The sequence below is a fragment of the Sparus aurata genome, chromosome 9 (assembly GCF_900880675.1).
Source record: "Sparus aurata chromosome 9, fSpaAur1.1, whole genome shotgun sequence".
Classification (NCBI taxonomy): Eukaryota; Metazoa; Chordata; class Actinopteri; order Spariformes; family Sparidae; genus Sparus; species Sparus aurata.
In genome coordinates this window covers 26668418-26688956 of record NC_044195.1, presented here as the reverse complement: position 1 = coordinate 26688956, position 20539 = coordinate 26668418, and positions in this window count along the sequence as shown.

The following is a 20539-nucleotide window of genomic DNA, read 5'->3' as shown; positions in this document are numbered from 1 at the left end:
GTTAGCGTATTAGTTCAGCGGCACGCCGAACTCGCTCCCCGGTTGGGGAGTGAAGTCATCTGTGTCACATGATGTCATCTGTTAGAGAAATATGCTTGAACTGTCAGAGCCAATGATGTTAGAGATGGAAACGTGAGACCGTCTGAATGTCAATGAGGGATGATTGCTGCAGTGTTGCATCAAATTGATGTGCACTGAATGAGACTGTTTGAATAAATTTCATTCTCGGTCGTACGGGATGAGGAACTGGAATCATTCGCAATAAAGTATGACTCCATTAAGAACTTATTTTCCAGTTTACAGACAGTTTTGTTTCTAAACTTGAACCCTAGAAACCGACTGAGCTGTGCCTGCAAACATTCATTGTCACCAAAATCTACCTTAATACACCTTTGAAAATACTTCCCAAGCCGCACTGCACACTTTAGACGGGGTGACTTCTTGGAATAAACGCAACGTGTTTTAGAAGTCTACTGTGTCACTCAAGGTCTGACGCAACATTGTGCAAATATGAATTATTAGAAGGCGCCTTTAAATCTATTTTCTTCTGAACTTCTTGTTGTTCTGGATGAGTAAGTTACTTTAAATAACTATCGGGCCTCATTATTGTACCCGGTTTGCATAAGAATGCCTTAAGGTGGTTTGAGGTTTTAATTTTTTTTCCATCGTTTCCTAAACAATTATAATCTGACTTTATTATGAGGCTGTCAGGCGGTGTTACTCCCCCGTTTATATTTTCTTCACCATGGGAAGAGTCAGTCCTGAGTTTGCACTGACTTCCTGAGAAAATAGTTTGCTTTGATCACCTTACCTCTGTTTCTTTTCGGTTTTTACTCGTCTGTGCGACAGAAACGGCATTCCGTGTAATTTACGGCGGTTTCCTCTCTTCTGACAATGCTTTCCACTGTCGGCATGTATTTTCAGGTACGCCAGAGGTGTTTTTATAGCCACAGCTGATTCATTCACTGAGATGCTGCTACTGTACATAAAAGGACAGATTTGAAGACTCTGTAAAGTATTGATTGATGGGATGAAGCCAGTGGTTCAATGTTTATGACCCCACCTTAAAATAGAAACAGTGCATCAAAGAGGAACATTGATTTATGTTCTGTTGATGTTTGGCCTTGTTGTTTGGGGATCTCACACAACTCACTTCTGTTAGTATAAATAATAATACTATTCAGCCATTTTCTTCTTTAAATATGTTTCTTTTCTTTCTTTCAATCTTAAAAACACTTTGTCACAAACTGGACATACACATTTACTGAGTACACAAATGACCATAAGGCATTGCTATCACGCCCAAAAAGGAAAAAATGTAATGTTTTATATATCATGTTGTCATGAAAAATACATACAAATGTTCCTTCTGTTTGACAAAAAACAGTACTACATAGTGAAACCACTTGTATTCACAGTCACTCGGACCCCGGAGAGGCATAACTCTCTGTTGATAAAAATCTGCTGGAAAACTCCACAACAAATTCAAACAGACTTATTTGAGATGTGGGAGGGGAAGCGCTGTATCTGATGATACAGAATGGAACATCAAAGTCATGCTAGGTAACACTTACTGACATTTGTTTGTAAAAGCATGACATATTATGTACCACAGTATATCCTATAGTCATCATTTAACTCATTTCAGTGATTTGCTAAGCCTGTGAAATCCTGCAACCCAATTGCCAGAATAAAAGTTGGCAATGTACATTTTTTGCAAACCGTGGATATTTTTGCAACTGACATTTTTTGGGTTCATTCCTTTCTAGTGCCAACACTGTGCTCATGGTCTGGTTAGGTTCAGGCACAGAACTACAGTATGTGTCAGGGAAAGATCATGTTTTTAGCTAAGAATACCTGTTTTGGTCGCCACAAACATGGCTCAAGAATTCTTGAGGTCAGTCTCATAAAAGAAAAAACATGCTGTTATGTCAAACACGGCTTGACACGGCCAAATCTCCCATCAAAAATGTACATTTTTTGTTGCCACAAACACAGCTTCAACTGTCGGGTGGCCTCCTTAAAAAATATCCAGCAGTGTCACGCTTACAAATGTTGAAACGCCAAGATCCATTGTCAAAACTATCGAGTGGTTCTGTAACTCCACCACCATCCCCTCTAGCTCTCAATATGAAGGTCAGATCTTACACATGTAATATAAAGTGATGCATTTTGTAGCGATCTCAATATGTCAGCAAGTAACACATATAAATAAATGGTGAGTGGTTTACCCTCTATAGCGCTGATTCCTGTTGGAATATAGAGCTATTTCATGATTATTTTATTAACAATGTATCGCTGACAGCAGCTTTAACTTTTATTTAATAACAACATTTGAAAGTTATTTTAACAGATGTCACAAAAAACACTCAAATGCGCATCATAGCTGTTAATACAAAAGAAAGCCGAGGTAGGCAATTCTCACTGGCAGGCTTAAAGAAACTCTGACCTTAGATTCGAACAGTATAATTAAGTTAGAGACTAAGAAAAACGTCATGTCTGTACTCAGAGAGGTTACCTTTGACTGGATGACACTGATTAGAAAGGCCGTGTGAAGGTCACAAATGGAAGCTGTCAGGGTACCTCGTTTTCACACTTTTTTTTACTATCAACACCCCCTCAGCATATGTGTCAGAAATCTAATTGAAAAAACGCCTCTTCTCCCCTTGTCTCTGGCAGGACCTACTCACAGGCCGCAGAGGAAATCAGAAATCAGAATCAGAAATCAGAAGAGCAGAAATGAAGAGCACGGCGCAAAATCAGGGAGGCCACGGTGAGGGCAGGAAACCAAACAAAGTCTGCTGGTCATACTTCTAATTTGTTCTAAAAAAAAAAAACTGCAGAACTCTGTCTCTGCACTGTGGACGCACATTCTCCATCTTGTGTGTCGTCTGTGGCGTTGTAGCCTTGAGGGGACTCTTCCCCCGCGGTTCAGATTGGATCTCTGGGAAGAAATGTTCCCTCACAGCCAGGCATGACGACAACATGGTGAAGACTCGACCCCCCCGGAGCGACACAGTGAGGCAGCCTGCTGGCTCAGCTCTGATGTAACCGAGGAGACAAGTGTATTTCCTTTCGTTATTCATGTCTCTTGGCTTTGGCTGGAGATGTGTCCCTGAGACACAGGCAAAGTCATGGTCAGGTCAGGATTTTAAAGGCTCAATTTGTTTGGTGTAATATAGTGTGTCAGTCCGGATCCCTGCTCAGCAAACATCGCAGTTTATTATGTAGAAATAGACAAGATATTCACTGACTGACTCATGCTCTGCATTTAATTTCCCTTTTATCTTTCCACCTACAACTGCACTGCTTCCATTGTACACAGCCGTGAAAGGCATCATAGCTGCAGGTTCCTTTCAGATCCAACCATCGACGTCAAAGGCATCGTACAAGACATGTCAAAAGAAACTAATAATAAACTCCGGCATCTCTCAGGGTTGGGTGGCCATGAAGGAAAGACGGACTGAAACCAATAAAAGATACCGCCTTGAGGGAGTTTGCAACGTGAACAGATATGTCAAAACTCAACATTTCGTCATTTTGCAAGTTTTCCCATCTTTTGGTTCAATTTTAGATTTTGTCTTGTGACAACACAGTCGTGCTACGCGGGGTCGAGGTGAAGTCCAAACACTTCAAAGTGCTGTATCAAAGACAAATGGACAACTGGTTTCTTGAATTTGTTTCAACTCTCATCCAAGAGGCTTCTTTATTTCTGTTTCTTCGTTAAAGGGTGTAAAAGCCTGCAACTCCCTTCCAGGTAGTTAGAACTGAATTAGCCTCTTAGATGAGAGGTGAAACATCTTCAAGAAACTGAAACAAGTCCAGTTATAGCACTAAGAATTAACATGAGCTGGATGGCTGAGAACCTGCTGGTAATTGTCCTGAGGTCTCATTAAAAACAACCAGTACTTTCGCCGCAGACACTGCTGGTAATTGTCCCAGGGTCTCGTTATGAAAACCTGTTTTTGTTGCCACAAACCTGGCTGGAGATGTTGCGACTGCTCTTCAAAGTTATCGATTTTTGTCACCACAAACACTGCTGGTAACTGTCCGGAAGTCTCATTAAAAACATCTGGTTTTGAGACCAAAAATACAGCTGGAGATGTCCAGATTTTCAGTCAAATATATATATTGTCACAGCAAAAAGCATGTCACATTTACAATGTTGAAACACAATCTTTACATTTTGTCACTGGCCAGGCATAAATGTGAGATCATAAATGTATATTGTGAATGTGACATGACATGTCAAGATGGTACATAGCCTGTGATATGTACAGATGTGAATCTATCAGTGGTTTTCATAAACGTTACATCGGACAACTTAAAACGAGTTTAAAATGCTCACGTTGTGTTGAAAATGTGTGTTAAAGGTTTAACTTCACCACAGTCTGTGAATAAGTTATTTCAGAAAGAATGTTATTGCAAATGTCAAATGTGTCAAATGCATGCATGCTTCAGTACAGCAACCAAACACTACAGCAGAAAGATAAAGAAATGTGGAATTTGAAAGATCATAAAACTTGCCAATTGACTTTTACATCTTTGAGGTAAAGCCAAAAGTAGTTCACTCCGAGCCAGGCATTTATACTATATCCTGCAATCTGTAAACGCTCCAAAGCCAAAGAAAGAAAAGAAATCTTTAAAGTGCCATTGTTTAGGGATAATTGTGTCTAGAAACAAAGACCATAGACCACAATGATGAATGTGGATGCTCTTTTTTCACTGAGCAAAGGAAAGTATGGGGCTGACCCACTTTAGACCCATATGTGATTGTGATGTATGGAGGATGTACGGGAGGGAGGAAAGGAATGAGGCGGTGTGGCGAGGGTGTGAAAAGGGGATAAAGCTGTCAGGAGTTTCTATGTCTTTCCTACATCTATTATTTAAAACAAAAAAAAGAAATAAGTTTATCGCCAGCAGATAATCATCATGTTGGTCACATCATCTTCTCCGCTTCTTTATCAGCAGCGGCTCAATAAACAGATGGTTGCCCTTCTTCTCAGGATTACAAGCACATCAAGTCAGAGTGAATGATGGGGTTTAATGATAGTGATAAAATATTAAAAATGTAATGAATAAAGAGCAATGAATTATTGACCAAATACTGAGCCCTGTGGGTCCAAATAATAAAGACTCAATATTATACTCTCTGACAATCCCCTGTTAGGGGTTTGCTGCTTAATACACTGTCTTCAGTCTGGCGTCCTCATCATTTTTCCATTCAGAGAGAGAGAAAAAAAAACCTTCTCATATTTGAGGTCAAATTCTAATTTGGTGGCTATGTTTGGCCTGTTTGGATCAGCTGGGATTCGCGAGGTCCACAGATAGTTGCCGAGAGTCAATGATACATGATGCCTATAAGGATTCAGGGTAATTGCCGGTTACATTGCGAACATGACAAATTGCCTCCACTGCGGCGAGGTCCCTCAAGTGAAACAAGCCGCCACGAGGTCACCATTGGGTTAAGAGTGTTATCAGCTATTGACCTTGACTGTTCACTCTCACTTGCGCGCGGCAAGGGGTGGCAGGGGATTGAGGCAAGAAACATTGAATGCCCATTAAAAAGTTTGATCAAGATGTGAGATGTAGTGTTTGGGCAATCAGCATCTGTAGATTTCAACCATTTTCCTGCAATATCAAAGCAAGAGTTATACTTGATGGATACTATTCAGTAAGACAGCAACCGTGAAGATATGTCAGATGCATGTATGAAGTTAGGTTAGCATATCCTAGCTTAGCTTTTACACTTTGGTTTCTACAAATTGAATAATACCTTGATTAGTGGCCTTTATAGATGCTGGCAGGTAGATTTTTGTCACCATTACACAGGGCCAAAGATAAGTATTTTCTCTGTTTCCAGTATTCACGCTCAGCTCAGCTAACCAGTTTCTGTCAGTAGCTCCATTTTAACCCAGCCCAGTCGCTTCAGTCGGAGTAGTATTAACACGAGTTTACACTTATTCAAATAGCGTGCAGTATATACTCAAAAGTACAAATTTGTTGTGTTGAGTGGAAAACAGATGTGTCTAATTCATATGTATGAAAAAATAAAGGTCAGCTGGCCTTGTAGGGTTAGAGTTAATGTAAAACCAAAGCCAACATTGAGCTGTTTTAACTTCAAGCCTCAAGATTCAAACCACCATAATTCAACAGACATAACGTATTAAACTTCAGTTGCATACGTCACATAACATACTAAAGTTACATGCCGTAAGTTTGAAAACATTTTTTTTTCCTAAACCCAACAAAGTAGTTTTGAGGGCTAAACCTAACCAAACTCTGACTGGTTCACAACTTCCACCATGTTTACTTCTGTTATGACAACAAAGGTCACCTGACAATAGATCTGCTCTCTACACAAGTTAATGGGAACGACTGGCATATCACTGTGCAACACATTCTCACTCCATACTAATCAAATACAGCATCTTGATCAGAGGCCTTAAGCTTCAACCTATGATGCTCCACAATCATACATCATTCTGTTGGACTTTCAAAATAGAGTTCGCTGACAAACATTTCTAATATCATGACATCATATGACTTTTGGACAGTTATGTACATTGTGAAACGGTCAAGGTTTGGTCAGGTTTAGACTCCAGAGCCACTTGGCTAGTTGTGGGAAAAGATCATACTGAAATAATTACTTTCAGTCTCGTAACATGGTGTCGTAACTCATCACTTGCCAAACGTAGGTTAAACCATTTACATACATTAAGTTACTTAGGTTACCAAATTAAACAAATTACTCTTAATTCTTGGTCACAAATCGGACACAAACCACTTCTCCAGAGAGAAAGTGCTGTGAATGAACACCCAACCCCATCCTAACTCAGACCGTTCTTGCTCTTCACACAGTAGAACCAACAGTGCCTGATGTGGAAGCATACGGCCACTGACCAGGCTGCTGTATTTGACACACTATTTATAAGCAGCTTAATAAGACATGGTTGACTTACAGACAGACAGAAATCATGTCTAACTGTCACCAAGAAAATGAAAAAAAAAAAGAAAAATCCCAAATATCTTACTATTCCTTTAAGGCCTGCTTCAAGAGCCCGCCTGTGTCTGGCAGCAAAGTGTGATCTCTTTTCTTAGATATGTGTTCCTCCGAAGATGCAGATACTGAATCATTCACACTGTTTTTTTTTTTTCTTTCGAATCCCTTCACATTCATGAAGCTCCCCATCAAAAAATAAATACATTATTTATCGCTTTTTGTGTCCCATCATTCATGCAGAAATCACACCCTGAGACATTAAACTTAGAAATTTGAAAGCAAAGCTTTTTCAATGACCCATCAATATTTAATTTGTCCACATCAAATTTGCCGCTGGAGCTCATATATTTAGATCAAATTTGTTATGCCATATTTCAGTGGGTGGTGCCCCATGTGTATCCAAATGGAGAATGCGGCGCAAGGATGATAACTCGCTAACTCCCTTGATCTTTGCTTGGCTTGGCTTTACAGCTGCGTCCTGCGTGGTAATGGCTGCAGCTATTTTAAACAAACCGTGGGGGATGCATCTATTTTGCATTAAACCATTTCAGTCTGACAACTCTCCCTGGGCTGCTGACGGATACAAGTTTTCTGAGGCTGGATAGTTGCGTACAGGAACATTTTGGACAAGGCAGCCCCCTGTGAAATTTCATCCATGGTACTTTTCAAAAGCGCAATAAAGTGTATGTAATAATGTGTACATATATGTATGATGAGGACATCCAGCGCTTTCATTTCCATAATGTTCACTATTTAAAGAAAAGCCACTCAGAGAAGGAAGATTTACTCACTGTAGTACTTTCTCACCTTTTTTTTTTTTTTTTTTTTGTAATACAGCCGAGTCTTTGAAATCAAATCCCAGTCTAAATATAACGCACTCAGTCTTACCTCACTGTGTGTAAACAGGCAAACACAGGACCACCGGGGCCCCCGGTGGGTGCGGGAGGCAATTATTGGGAGAGAGTTGCAAATGTTACAGGTTGAGGGAGGCATGTTAATTACCTTGGTGGATTCTCAAGATGCTGCCTCTTCCTTTTCCTTTGTTCAGTCTCTTTATGGGCTAATTAATTATGAAACAATGCACAGGTGATTCATCTGAGAGCAGGAAATGTTTAAACCTTTCTTCTTCCTTTCACATGTACACAGCAGCAAGGGGGAAAGGCTCTTTATCATATGTCAGCGAGGTGCGCATATAACTCAATACATAATGTACAGGGAGATTTTCAACGGAGCAATCGGAAAAGGCTGAGGGCTCGGCTCGTGGAAAGGAGAGCAATTTGAGGTAAAGACGTTGAAGGAGCAGTGGATTTCCAAGAAGTCCCCAATTCGGACCTGCAACTCTAATGTGGCAATTTTTATCTAATTTCAAATAAATAAGAGTGCTTCAGTGTGCTGTACCTATATACAAATACGAACAAAGCCTGTGTGACGGCTTTAGTCGGCATGTGGAGGTTTTTCAATTGTTTTCCACTTGAATCACCGCAGGGTTTTGCACTACGCCGGTGGCTTCGTACATTCACCACCAGGTCTCCCACGCGGAAAAGAAATTCCATATCGTGACCGTTCACTCACTACGTGACCGTTCTGGATAGATTACTATTCATCAACTCATCACGCCAGCAGCACCACAGGAGAGAAGCTGCGAGTTGGAGAAATCACGACACCATTGAAGAAGAACGCTCCTGGATCTCACTCGCGCTGCCTAAGCAGTGGAATTTTAAACTTATTTTGCAGTTGAATGGCTGTGTTATCCCCACAGCAGACCTGTCACCTTAACTGTAATGAAACAGGGAGAGGGTGATGAAAAATGTATAGAAATAAGTGTAACCCCTGACATTCCTTTCAGGCCTGGTGTGAACCCGAAAGCAGCACCCACTTATAAATGAAAATACCCCTGTATTTATACAATGGTAACTTGTGCTGACAGCGCTGTCAGGCACATTAACCAAAGGCCATGAAAGGTGCCGAGGGACGCATCAACATTTTATGACTGAACATGAAATACAATGCAGACTTTTAATCTTCATTAATTATGAAACGATACACAGGTGAGTCACCTGAGACCGAGGTATGTTTAGCTCCACGGTTAAAATCAGTTTGTGTGTGAGAGACAAGTTTGATGCTGTAAACTTGTGCTTTCTGTTTCCATTAACAGCGCTGAACTGTTCACACCTGATCTATATAACCTCCTGAGTGAGAAAGAATTGACAGAACTCTGAAGAGAAAGAAAAAAAAATACATTTGTAGTTTCCTCTTGTGATGCCAACATATAAAAATGAAAGAGCACTTACAACTCAGAGTGCATTTGTGTGGGTTAATATAAAAGAGTCTGGTGTTGAGGGAGGTAGTTCTTGCTTCAGTGCTTCGTCGAGTTAAGGGGATTCTTTGCCGTACTGTGGGAGGAAGGGTTAGGTAGAAACAGGTTACAATAATATATACTGTAGCTATAATCAGCCCAGATGAAATCAGGTTATTATCATATCCCTAAAACTAACCTTATATTTTTGTTCCCTAAACATATCCAAGTATTTAGATGCTGTAAACTTAACCAAATATTTTAGCTTTCCAAACCTAATCATGTTTTTTAGTTCCCTAAACCTAACCACATGTTTTAGTTCCCTAAACCTGACCAAGTATTTTAGTTCCTTGACCCTAATTTAGTATTTTAATTCCATAAACTTAACCATACATTTTAGTTGCCTGAACCTAACCAAAATGTTAGTTCCTAAACCTAACCATGTACTTAATTCCCTAAACCGGAACATGCATTTTAGTTCCCTAACCGTTATCAAGAATTTCTGTTTCCTAAACCTAACCCACATATTTTTAGTTCCCTAGACCTAACCAAATATTTTAACTAAATAATTGAGTATTTTAGTTCCCTAAACTTAACCAAACTGTGAACAGTGAATTGACAGTAAGAAAACTGAAAAAAAAAAAAGAAATTAACTTCCAAATGCGATACAGACGACAGTAGCCTGAATAAAAGTCCTGTACACAACCCACTTAACCATGACAGCCTGCTGCAGTTTGGTTTCCAATGCTGTTTCATAAGTTGAAATAATGGTTCTGGAGCAACATCAACTGCGGTGTCCCAGGAAGAACAATAAACACGAGATCTAAAACTATGACATCAGAACAACAGGCCTTTCCAGTTTTAAGATGGTCCTAGAACAACATTAATTATAATGTTCTGGGAACAATACCAATGTGGCAATGCAAGATGAACTTTTCTTAAACAAGTGCTCCACTCTGTAGCGGACCGGGCAGGACAAAACAGAATGGCGATGAGTCAAGATGGAAGGTTCAAGCAGCAGTAATCCCTCCAAAACTGCCGTCCATTTCTGGCCACATTACCATCACACTGAAAAAATGTGCTACACAATAACATCTATGTCCAGTGCAGTTTGTGGCACCAGTTTGTGAAAAAAAACAAGTTGCTGTTGTCAACCTCAAGTGTGCTGAGATAAAACATTTTAATTGTATTTGTATTTAAAATGTGTTTGCAATGTCTAAAAGAATACATATATATATATATATTTATATATATATATATATATATATATATATATATATATATATATATATATATACATATATATATATATATATATTAATGGAACTACTATTTTTTTGTGGCTGTGTCCATTTTATTGTAAAGAATAAGGTGCAGTTACATCAATGAAGTGATCCAAAAGTAATTCTGTAATCAACATTGTGATTAATCTTCACTTGTCTACTGGCAGGCGGGTAATGTTCAAGTCCCCATGAGGCAAGCCGAGGCCCTCCCCCTCCTGTGCTGTAAGGTTTGATAAACTAGTTCGAAGGGATTATTCAGAAAAATATCGCCTTTTGGAATTGTTTGTACTGTGGTGGTAGGGGTTGGCAGCGATCAGTTCTTAGAGAGGCACATTTGAATGTTTTGGCCAGGATGTCAATGTCAGGCTGGTTAAGCCTCGCCTCACTCACTTCTTCTTCCCAGTTGGACGTCTCACATTGGTCCCCTCCTCCCCTTTTTCAGTTACTCCATCTCTGTGGAGCTCCTGGCTCAGGAAAGCAGTCGAGCAAAATGATTCATCTCCCTCCTTTTGGAGTGACGCGCATGGAAGTTGTGCACATTTAACAAAAATTTTGAAGGGTAAAAATCCAGAATTTTGAAGGCTCTTCGTAGTTTTGACAGTAATTGCCGGTGTTGCTCTCGCTCTTTGACATGAAGGACATTGATGTTTGCACGTACTCGCCCGATTCATTATTTCTGCAGTTTTGTTTTGTGCTCTCTGATACATCTCACACGCTTTCAGGTGCATCCTATTGTAGAAGTTTATTGCCACACTCTTTCATAAAACGTATTAGCAGTGTTGGCCAGTGACAAATTACCAACTTAACCATGCAATAATGTGACTACTTTCTCCATAACAAGTACTGTAAGGATTTCTCTTTTAAATGTGACTATTTATCCCAGTGATGCTTCCTTACATCAACATGACTCCTCGATAGGTCGTCAACAACATCATCTTGGTATCTCTGTCTTAAGTGGTTTTATAAATTAGCTTGACAACATGGTGTCAATGACCTGCAAAAGTGAAAATGCTTACGACCGCCCACCAATCAGAGGGGCTAATGAGCCCTCCTGGATGACTGCTGAAACACATTCACGTCCGTAAAAGCAGTAGAGACTAATGAATTCGTAGATGCAGTACATTAAGATAAATGAAACACATCTATCCATCTACGTAACAAAGGCAGACAATAGGAGGGGGGGAGTCTCTCTCTGTCGTATGTTGCAGGGCCGAAGCTCAGCCAGCCAATCAGGAAGCTGATGTGTCTCCAGAGACAACGACGCCTCTGGAGAGAGACAGCTCTTACTCATGAGGGACCCACTTTTCTGTCATTTCCCTCATTGTTGCACTCACCTCTCATCTGAAGAGTGTGTGTGGGGCTCACCTATCTCATGCACAGCGGACACAACATTTAAGGCCAATTTTAGTGACAGATGTTGTTGTGTAACCACTCGCATGACAACATTTGTTGCACAGTTATACGAGGAATAAAACATGGCTCCAGGAGGGGGCTTGGCATATGTGGAATATGTGCTGTGCAGCACAAAACAGAAATCTGATACTCAGCCCAGCCGGGGGGTGGGGGGGATATGATATTGGCAGTTAATGTTCCTCAAAACCACTGATTTGTTCACATTTGTTTGTGTCATGAGCTACAAACCATATTGACATTTCTAGTAAACGTGTCATATCATGTTCACATTACATGATTACCACCTGACTTTTTGATCGGGAAGAGGAGGGTATGGTGGTGGAGTTACAGACCAGAAGCGTGCCAAGTGACCAAAGTTCAAGAATGTGTTTCAACATTTATAAAGATTGACATCCATGATATTTTCAAGGAGACCGTGGCACAATTTCCACTTGTTTTTTGCGGAAATGTAAAGTTGCAACACATCCATTCTGCAGAAATGCACATCGCCAACATTTATTCCGACAACTGGCTTTAGATGCAGCAAATTCATCTTTGACATGTTTATATCTTCAGTTGAGTTCTTCATTTTAATCATTTGTATCCTAATTTGAGCAAACTGGCACTAACAATATCACTTTGGTGACAAAGGGGTCTTGGCCATGGCTGTAATGTGGTTTTAACATCTGTGGATGACAGGTACGGGTGACAGAAAATATTTAAAAACAGTTTAGCATATTATGAGGAATTAATTCCGCCAAATTTGCATTGTGGTTTGAAAATCAGTTGAACAATACTGGCAGGACATAATTAAACCAAATGAAAATAAAGATGAAATAACAGCAGGCATCTGTTCCAATGAGAGCATTTTAGTTAAAGATAAATCTCTGTGCAACCCACAAGTACTGTACAAGTACAGGCTGTACCGTCTCCGGAAATCGCTCTATTAAATTCTTCAGTGAATTTGCAATAGTAATTTTGCCTTGAGAAATGTTTTCCATTTAAATTGTACAGGAGAGAGAAAAGCTCAGCCTATTTTTGTTATTTACAGCTGCAGTAGATTCCTTACTAACCAATTACTGAGTTACAGAATAACTTCTTTAAAGTCAGCTTCTCACAGGGACACTGTTTGCTCCAAAGCAGCGTACCCTGAAGTTATTTAGGAGCTATGCGGTTTGCCTGTTCTCATTTTGTTTTGTCTGTAGCCCCTACGGTGTTGGTATTATATGATATTAACAAAGAATTCATAACCACAAACTTACTCAATAATGATCGTGCTGGACTCAGATTCCCACATTGTTACCCCATAATTACATTACGTAATTGCATCTTGTCCCATGTACCTACATATACTTACTTGTAATTAGGAGGGATTACACTGTACGATGCAGGGCATAATCTAAAGTGTTACCTAGGCTGATATTGGAGCAGCAAACCAGCCACTGTGGGCTATTTCGGCCGGCTGCAGAGAGCACTTTGTCAACAGTTTTTCTGACACGACTGACTGATGATTTAGACTGAAAAGCAGGAGATGAGTACGGTGCAGAGATGGGGAGGCTAAAAGGCAAGAGAGAGCGAAAGAAATTATCCGAGTGAGGTCACACAAGATCATTTTTAGACTACTTCAAAGTCCAACAACGTGTTATCAAAAAAAGGGTGTGTCTGGTCCGGCAGGGCATTAAAGTCTGACAATCAGTCAGAATATTTTATGGTGTGAGATTGCAGATGTCAGACCAGACCTTTCAGTAAGCCACTCACTTTTTTACTGAGACTGCTGTCTCTGTGTCTGCAAAGCTTTACATTCTTCTGCTTCACTTCAAAATTTATAGACAGTTCTGAAACAGGAGGTTCACGATTTCAGACAGAAGTAGAGAAGGGCATTGTAATTGCATACCCGGTGACCGCTGACTGTCGGCTAATATGACCCCTATCCTGACAGATTTTATTAGCTTTAGCTGGCAAGCTTTTTAAGATAAAGTTAGCTTCATGAGATATGAGATACAGGAAAAAAACATCTCCAGCTGACTTTTTAATGTATCCAGCTGACTTATAGTAACACTGAACAGCGATATATTTTCTGGTACAGCCTATACATTAGCATCCAAGTGGACTACAGCTGCAGATAGAAACTTCCAAGCTTGCAGGAGCACATCATAAGACAGCGTGCCTGCCAGCCTGGACCCTCACCAGTCTACTTTCGAAACCAACGGATCCAAAGAGGATGCCATGTCTACTGCCCCCTACTCAGTCTTCGGAACAGCTATGTCACAATGTTGTTTGTTGACTTCAGCTCCGCGTTCAACGCAATCTCACCCATGGAGCCGGTAAACCTGACTTAACGGGGACTCCACTACCACACTCTTCAACTGGATATTGGACGTGCTCACAAGCAGACCCCGGGCGGCACGGATGAGCTGTCAAATGTGTTTAGTTCTCTTTCCTTAACAGAACAGCCCAGCTGCTACTGAAACAACTGTGAAAAATAAGAGAGGACTGCGCTCCATTCCAAGCCGGAGGCAAGAAAAGTTTCTCATAAAAGACAGAGAAATGGAAAATAGAAACACCTGTACAGTGTAATGCAATTTGCAGTTCCGTTCTATTAGACCAAGATATACTGACATTCGCTTCGGATATTTGGTTGACATAACGGTGATTACAGCCTCAAGAATAAGCACACCTGTCTTGTAATTTCCTTATGAAGACTTTAGTCTTGACTTGGACTTTGGGCAAACTTTGTTTTAGGCTACTTAAAACATAGACTTGCCACATGCCAGACCACACTGAGTTTAAACTAATGCACTGATATAACAGCCTTGTAATGATAAAATACAAAAATACTGAAAGTTGATGATATTCAATTTACTTATAATTACTTTATGGGAAGGGCCAAACATTGATCTGGTGATGACTTGTTCATGTGTCTTGTTTCGCCTGAACAATTTCATAAAACAGAGAAAAAACAGTATATTCTATAGGGGGAGCTTGAATCGGAACATGTTTGGCATCTTTGCTCGGTAAGCGACTTAAATGCTTCATCATTTACTGAAACTGATGGGTCATTTTGTTGACAAAACAATTAGCTGATTAATCATGTCAGCCTGCTGCAACACGCTGCATTCACTGTAAAGAGTCATTCATCATTTCAAACAATCCCCTTTAATGAAGTCTGATTTATTCCAAACATGAGAGTCCCTGTCTCAGACTCACCTGCTGCCAAGACCTCAGCAGAAAGCCCATACACGGAGGACTCCTTGGCGGTACAGACTGTTTGGTTGACCCGTGGTGTATTTCACAGGAAGCGCCACCGCCTCGCATTTCAATTTACATATGCTTGACGTGGTTTATGCTTATGTTTGTTTTTGCTCTGCAGAGAAAAGATGCGAGCCCAGAAAAAAACAGCGGAAAGTGAAAATGAAATTGGCTCCTTCAACCCCAACGAACAGTGTCGATGTAAGCAGCCTCATTGTGAGTCAAAGTCGCTGTGCGGCTGATTACTCCGTGTTGTTCGCGGTGGATTCATCACTTCAGGTCATTTATCCAAAGCTAAGTTCACAGCAGAATAACCAGCAGAGGCGAAGAAGACTTGCTGGAGGTGAAGAATCTTTGCTGCAGAGAAACTTTCACACAAAGTTTCCCTAATCCACATATTTTTGCGCATAAAAATAATGAAAAAAAAAACACCATGTCAGTGTGTTACAGTATTGGGCCTTGAGAGTTTCTCCCATTATTAACGAAGCACAACAAAAAAAAAAACCCTCGCCGACGGTGTTTAACAAGAGGAGAGAAACTCTACCAAAAACAAAATCAGCAAAAGAATAGCTGGGCTCGTCGCACTGGAGCCCTGTCAAAGCTACAGATGGGAGTGCAGATGAGGTCAATAAAGAGGTGGAGTTCAAAGCTCCTGCTGACGAAGAGGAGGCAGCAGCGAAGAAGACAGCAGAGGAGAAGAAGGACGAGCAGCCCATTCATACCTCCTTAGTGGTCCAGGCAGAGTGCCAGACGCTGTCCAAATAGCACTCGTCCTCAAAAAGAGGTCAGTCCACAACTGCTCTTTTTCAAAACCACACACACACACAAAAAGATTTGTTGTGGGCATTGAAATTCATTATTTTACCGTCAGAAATGTTGCCTCTGCATCACTGATGTTAGGATGATTCCAAGGGTCCGTGACTGACAGGGGGCCACAAAAGATAGGTACAAAAAATATTAAATCACTCAGGCATCATAATTAAAGGTACGGTGTGTAATATGTAGGGGCATCTAGCAGAACACACTTGGCGTAAAATGGAATATAATATTCATACATTTGTTTTAATTATTGTATAATAAGAGTAGTTGTGTTTTCATTACCTTGGAATGAGCCGTATATCTACACAGGGAGTGGGTCCTCGTCCACGGAGGTCACCCTGTCGCACCACCGTGTCTACAGTAGACCAGAATGGACAAACTTGGCACTAGTGAGGGCCTTTTTGTGTTGCCGCCAGAAATGTACCGGGTTGGAACAAGAAGATGAGCGAGTGGCTGCTGTTTCCTGCCAAACAATATGTATTGGGAGAAGTGGAGGATGGCGGATCGTACTCAGTTTGTACAACAAAAATCACAGGAGCTTGAACCGTTGTCGAAGAAATGAAAAACTCCAAGATGCTAAATGAGATTGGGAATACAAATTGCAGTTTCCTTTCCAAGATGGAGATCTCTGATGATAAAGAAATGTTTGCAGATTGAGCGTGTCCTGCTTTCTGCTAGACAGGTATCGGTAACATTAAAGATTACAACTGACCATGATATATATTTCCCCCGCTGCTAATGGTACAAGACCTTGTTAATGTACGATATTTACTAGCAGTACACTTGTTTCACTGAAAAGAAGTGCTCCATAAGTTCTTTGTGTGATCCCAACTTTTATTGAATTCTTTTTGTTTTATAGACAAAATAAGTAAGACTCAGCTAAGAGGACCATCGTTGACATGCTCAACAAAGGAAAGGAGAAAAGTTAGGACAGGAGAGAGAAAACAAAGGGCAACAACATGTCACCAAGTCATCTTCTCTGGCCAAAAGTGTTGTCCTCGTAGAATTTTTTTTTTTTTCTCCTTCGGATGAAAGTGGACCGCAGAGTCTTGACCTGAGAAGTTGGCCCTCCTGTGTTGTGCCATTCGTTTATGGAGAAGTTGTTTGTACAAATCAGTGCAGTCCTAGCTGCATTGTGTTGTGGAAGTTCGGCTCGCTTGACCGTTCAGGAGAGATGGAGAAAACCCAGAAGACACCAATGGCTTATGTTGAGATAGTTTATAAAACAAGATCTTGGAGGAGCAACATAACATCATGGCTGTCTTCACATAGGGCTGCCATGACAGTTGCTCCCCAGGTGCCCAAATTATATCTTACAGCTTCAGGAGGAAGTGCTTCCATATGTGGTCATTTGTTTAATACCATAATACGGGGGGTGATGCAGAATCGCTCCCATGTAGCCAGAGGACTATGAGGTAAAATAGGTCAGAGACATTTAGTCTGTTAACATAGATATATTGAAGGCCTCCTTACGAGGTTTACGCAAACAGGTAGCTTAGACTTTGCTTGGTTTGTCAGACATCTGTTCTGTAGACATACCTACAGTAGCTTTGAGTATCGTCACTATCAGTATCTAGACTTTAACGTCTGCACAAGACAAGAATGACCTCGTATTGTTTGGAGATAAAATATCCTGGGAGAATCATATTTCTTACCCAACGCAATGAACAGCATAAACTACAATACTCTTCTTATGCCTGGGTGTTTTGTCCTTAGGATGGACCATGTAAACGTCTTGGCCAGAGAACACAGATCGTTTGAAAAGAAGAGTAAAAGAATCCATCTACGTCAAACTGGAACGACTGTCTTTGAACAGAGGAGATGGCCTACACCATTACTTATCACCCACCTACAATGCAGTTCCCTCCCAGGACAGCTTAACAACCAATCACTCCTGGGTTCACCTAGCCTTAACAGCCCACATGATGGCCGGTTGGGTCAACGACCCACATGTGGCCCTAGCGACTCTGAAGGGACACTCCCACACAGAATTTAAAATGCTGCAACTCCCTTCCAGTTAGTTAGAACTGAGGAAGCCTCTTGTCTGAGAGGTGAAATGTCTTCAAGACACTGAAACAAGTCCTGTTGCCTACGAGACAGCACTTTCCATTTCCATGACCTGGATGACTGAGAACCATCCTCAACAGAAGTGAGTTAACCTTCATAAACTCGACATGTAATGACACCCGATCTAACTCTCCTGTTAGGACACTACATGAGTGACAGGTTGTATCCTCATGCGGAGCCGGATGACCCTGCCGACTGCTGGCTCACTTTTAATGATTCAGAAGTCACTGAGACATTCAGGGTCTCTGTCAGCGAATATCCTCTTCTGTCGGAAAAAAGGGTATGATGACAAGGCAGTCACATTCTGAAGAACAGAACTAAGTATAGGAGGAACAAAAAAAGAAACTGAACTATACATCTCCTCCTTTCAATTGGAAACTGCCAATGTGTTCTAGCAAAATAATCACATGTACAAATGAAACTAGTGGCTGAATATCTCATTCAACGTGTGCTGAATGTGTAGCCATGCATGTACAGAAATCATCAGTGGATTACTTTGATGCTAGTTAAAAGCAATGAGTCTTTTTTTGTTAGGATTTCTGAATGGATTCATGAATGGGTCTTTGCAATCTGAGATAATGATCATCTAGAGAAATCTAAAGTAACCCTGGATCACTCCGAGAAGAAGCTTCGTTATGCAAGTTCCCTTTGTGAGTTGTGTGTCTCAGATGGTTGCAACGGTCTCGAGCCAACAAACAGTTGTGGGCAACAAACAGAACATCTGTACCAATTATTCAGTGATGTGAACAGAGGTGTTTTTCGATCGAACGTGTAACGGACTGCAAAGTTGTAGAACAAAGAAAAAGAGGCTGAGCTCATATAAAAAGGTCTTTTGGAGAGGTCTCTCTTCATGTGGTTACACGCCTCCGCCCACTCAAGCCATGCAACTGAAGTCGTGGCTGTCTGTAATGTTAATGGACCAATATTGGAGCTGACATGTGGAATGAGAAGGAGGAAGCTTGCAAACCTACACAGCTACTTTATATTTTCTTTCAGAAATGAGCGGCTTTGTGGCTTCCCCTCATTTGATGTTTATAATGACATTCAAGTGATATTACTGTTCGAGGGAGAGTTTTTGTTCTCATTTGAACTGCTGTGTGACTAAAGTGAAAAAAAAAAAGGCACTTGTGTCCTCCTCTTTGGCTTTTTCCTTGTTTTCTTTCGGGTGCAGCTTCACCACAGCATGACAAGCATTTTCTCAGGAGCAGTTGTTTAGTCTCAACGGCCCTTGTCGAAACTGATTTGTCTGACCTGAGTCCAAAAGAGAAAAAGGGGAACAAAAAAGGAAAGACACAAGCCGGCTACGCTTTTCCTCAGGTCACGTCACGAACCTGAGGGCTCGTCTGATCTGTGCATAATGTGAAAACACGTCCTCAAACGCTCATTCCAAACTGTTTGATTCTTTAAAAAAAAGAATCAATTATTCATCCAATACTGTTTCTGATTGATCAACCTTGTTCAGAGTAAATGTTGCGTAAAGGGTGAACATGAAGACGGGGGGGGACACTCCAGACGTGGTCGACCTTCTCTCTAACTGTCCATCAATCAAACTGTTGTAGGCCATTACGTGAGGCGGCAAGCCACAACCACAAACTGCCATCTTCCATAAAATGCTATCAACACAACTCATGCAAGATAAACAACAGAGAGAGCTAAAAGGGAGATGACAGAGCGAAGACAGCTCGGGAGGGTCTTAACGGCCAAGCTGGATGTGACAGCGCGAGTGGTCATCCGGAGACAAAGTGCCAAAGAACTATCAGCAGTGTACGCCGCTGCCGCTGCAACATAGAGATCATGTTCGTTATCTCGAGGGTTCTTTTTTACCTGGCTATTAAGCTTGGCACGGATTTCAAGAAACAGATGGTGCCTGTCTCGAGATGCATCCTGGCTGATATAGCGACCGTGCAATCCAACTGATGATTGTAGTTTTGTTTTGACAAACATTTCCAGGAGGCAGAACTTCTGTGGAGGTTGAAACGATCTATGAAGAAACTGAGTGTCAATGTAAGGCAATCCAGCAAAGTGATTAACCGCCTAACGGGTGGCAGAAGTCTAAAGCTGTTTTTGTCATATTTAAATTTCACTGATTGCAATTTATCAACGCTAACTCAAAAAGTGTTCTTACAAGTTTTGCCTCGTTCTAGTCAGTAACCACAGAAATTACAACGACACTGGAGAAAACTGTCTTCTTTCTTTGGTCCTCTTCTCTGCGTTCACTTGTTACACTAATGGTCCCATTTCCTGTGTTGGGATGTTGTTCTTCTGACTGGTCCAGTGTCCACGAGCATTCAAGTTGGAATGTGAACCGACAACCACTAAAAATTGCTTGTTATGAGTGTAGATGATGACAAATTTCACTTTTTTTTTTTTACTTTCAGCGTCGTTGAGGGGGCAGTGACGTCAAACTTCCCTATCAGCAACTCTTTATTC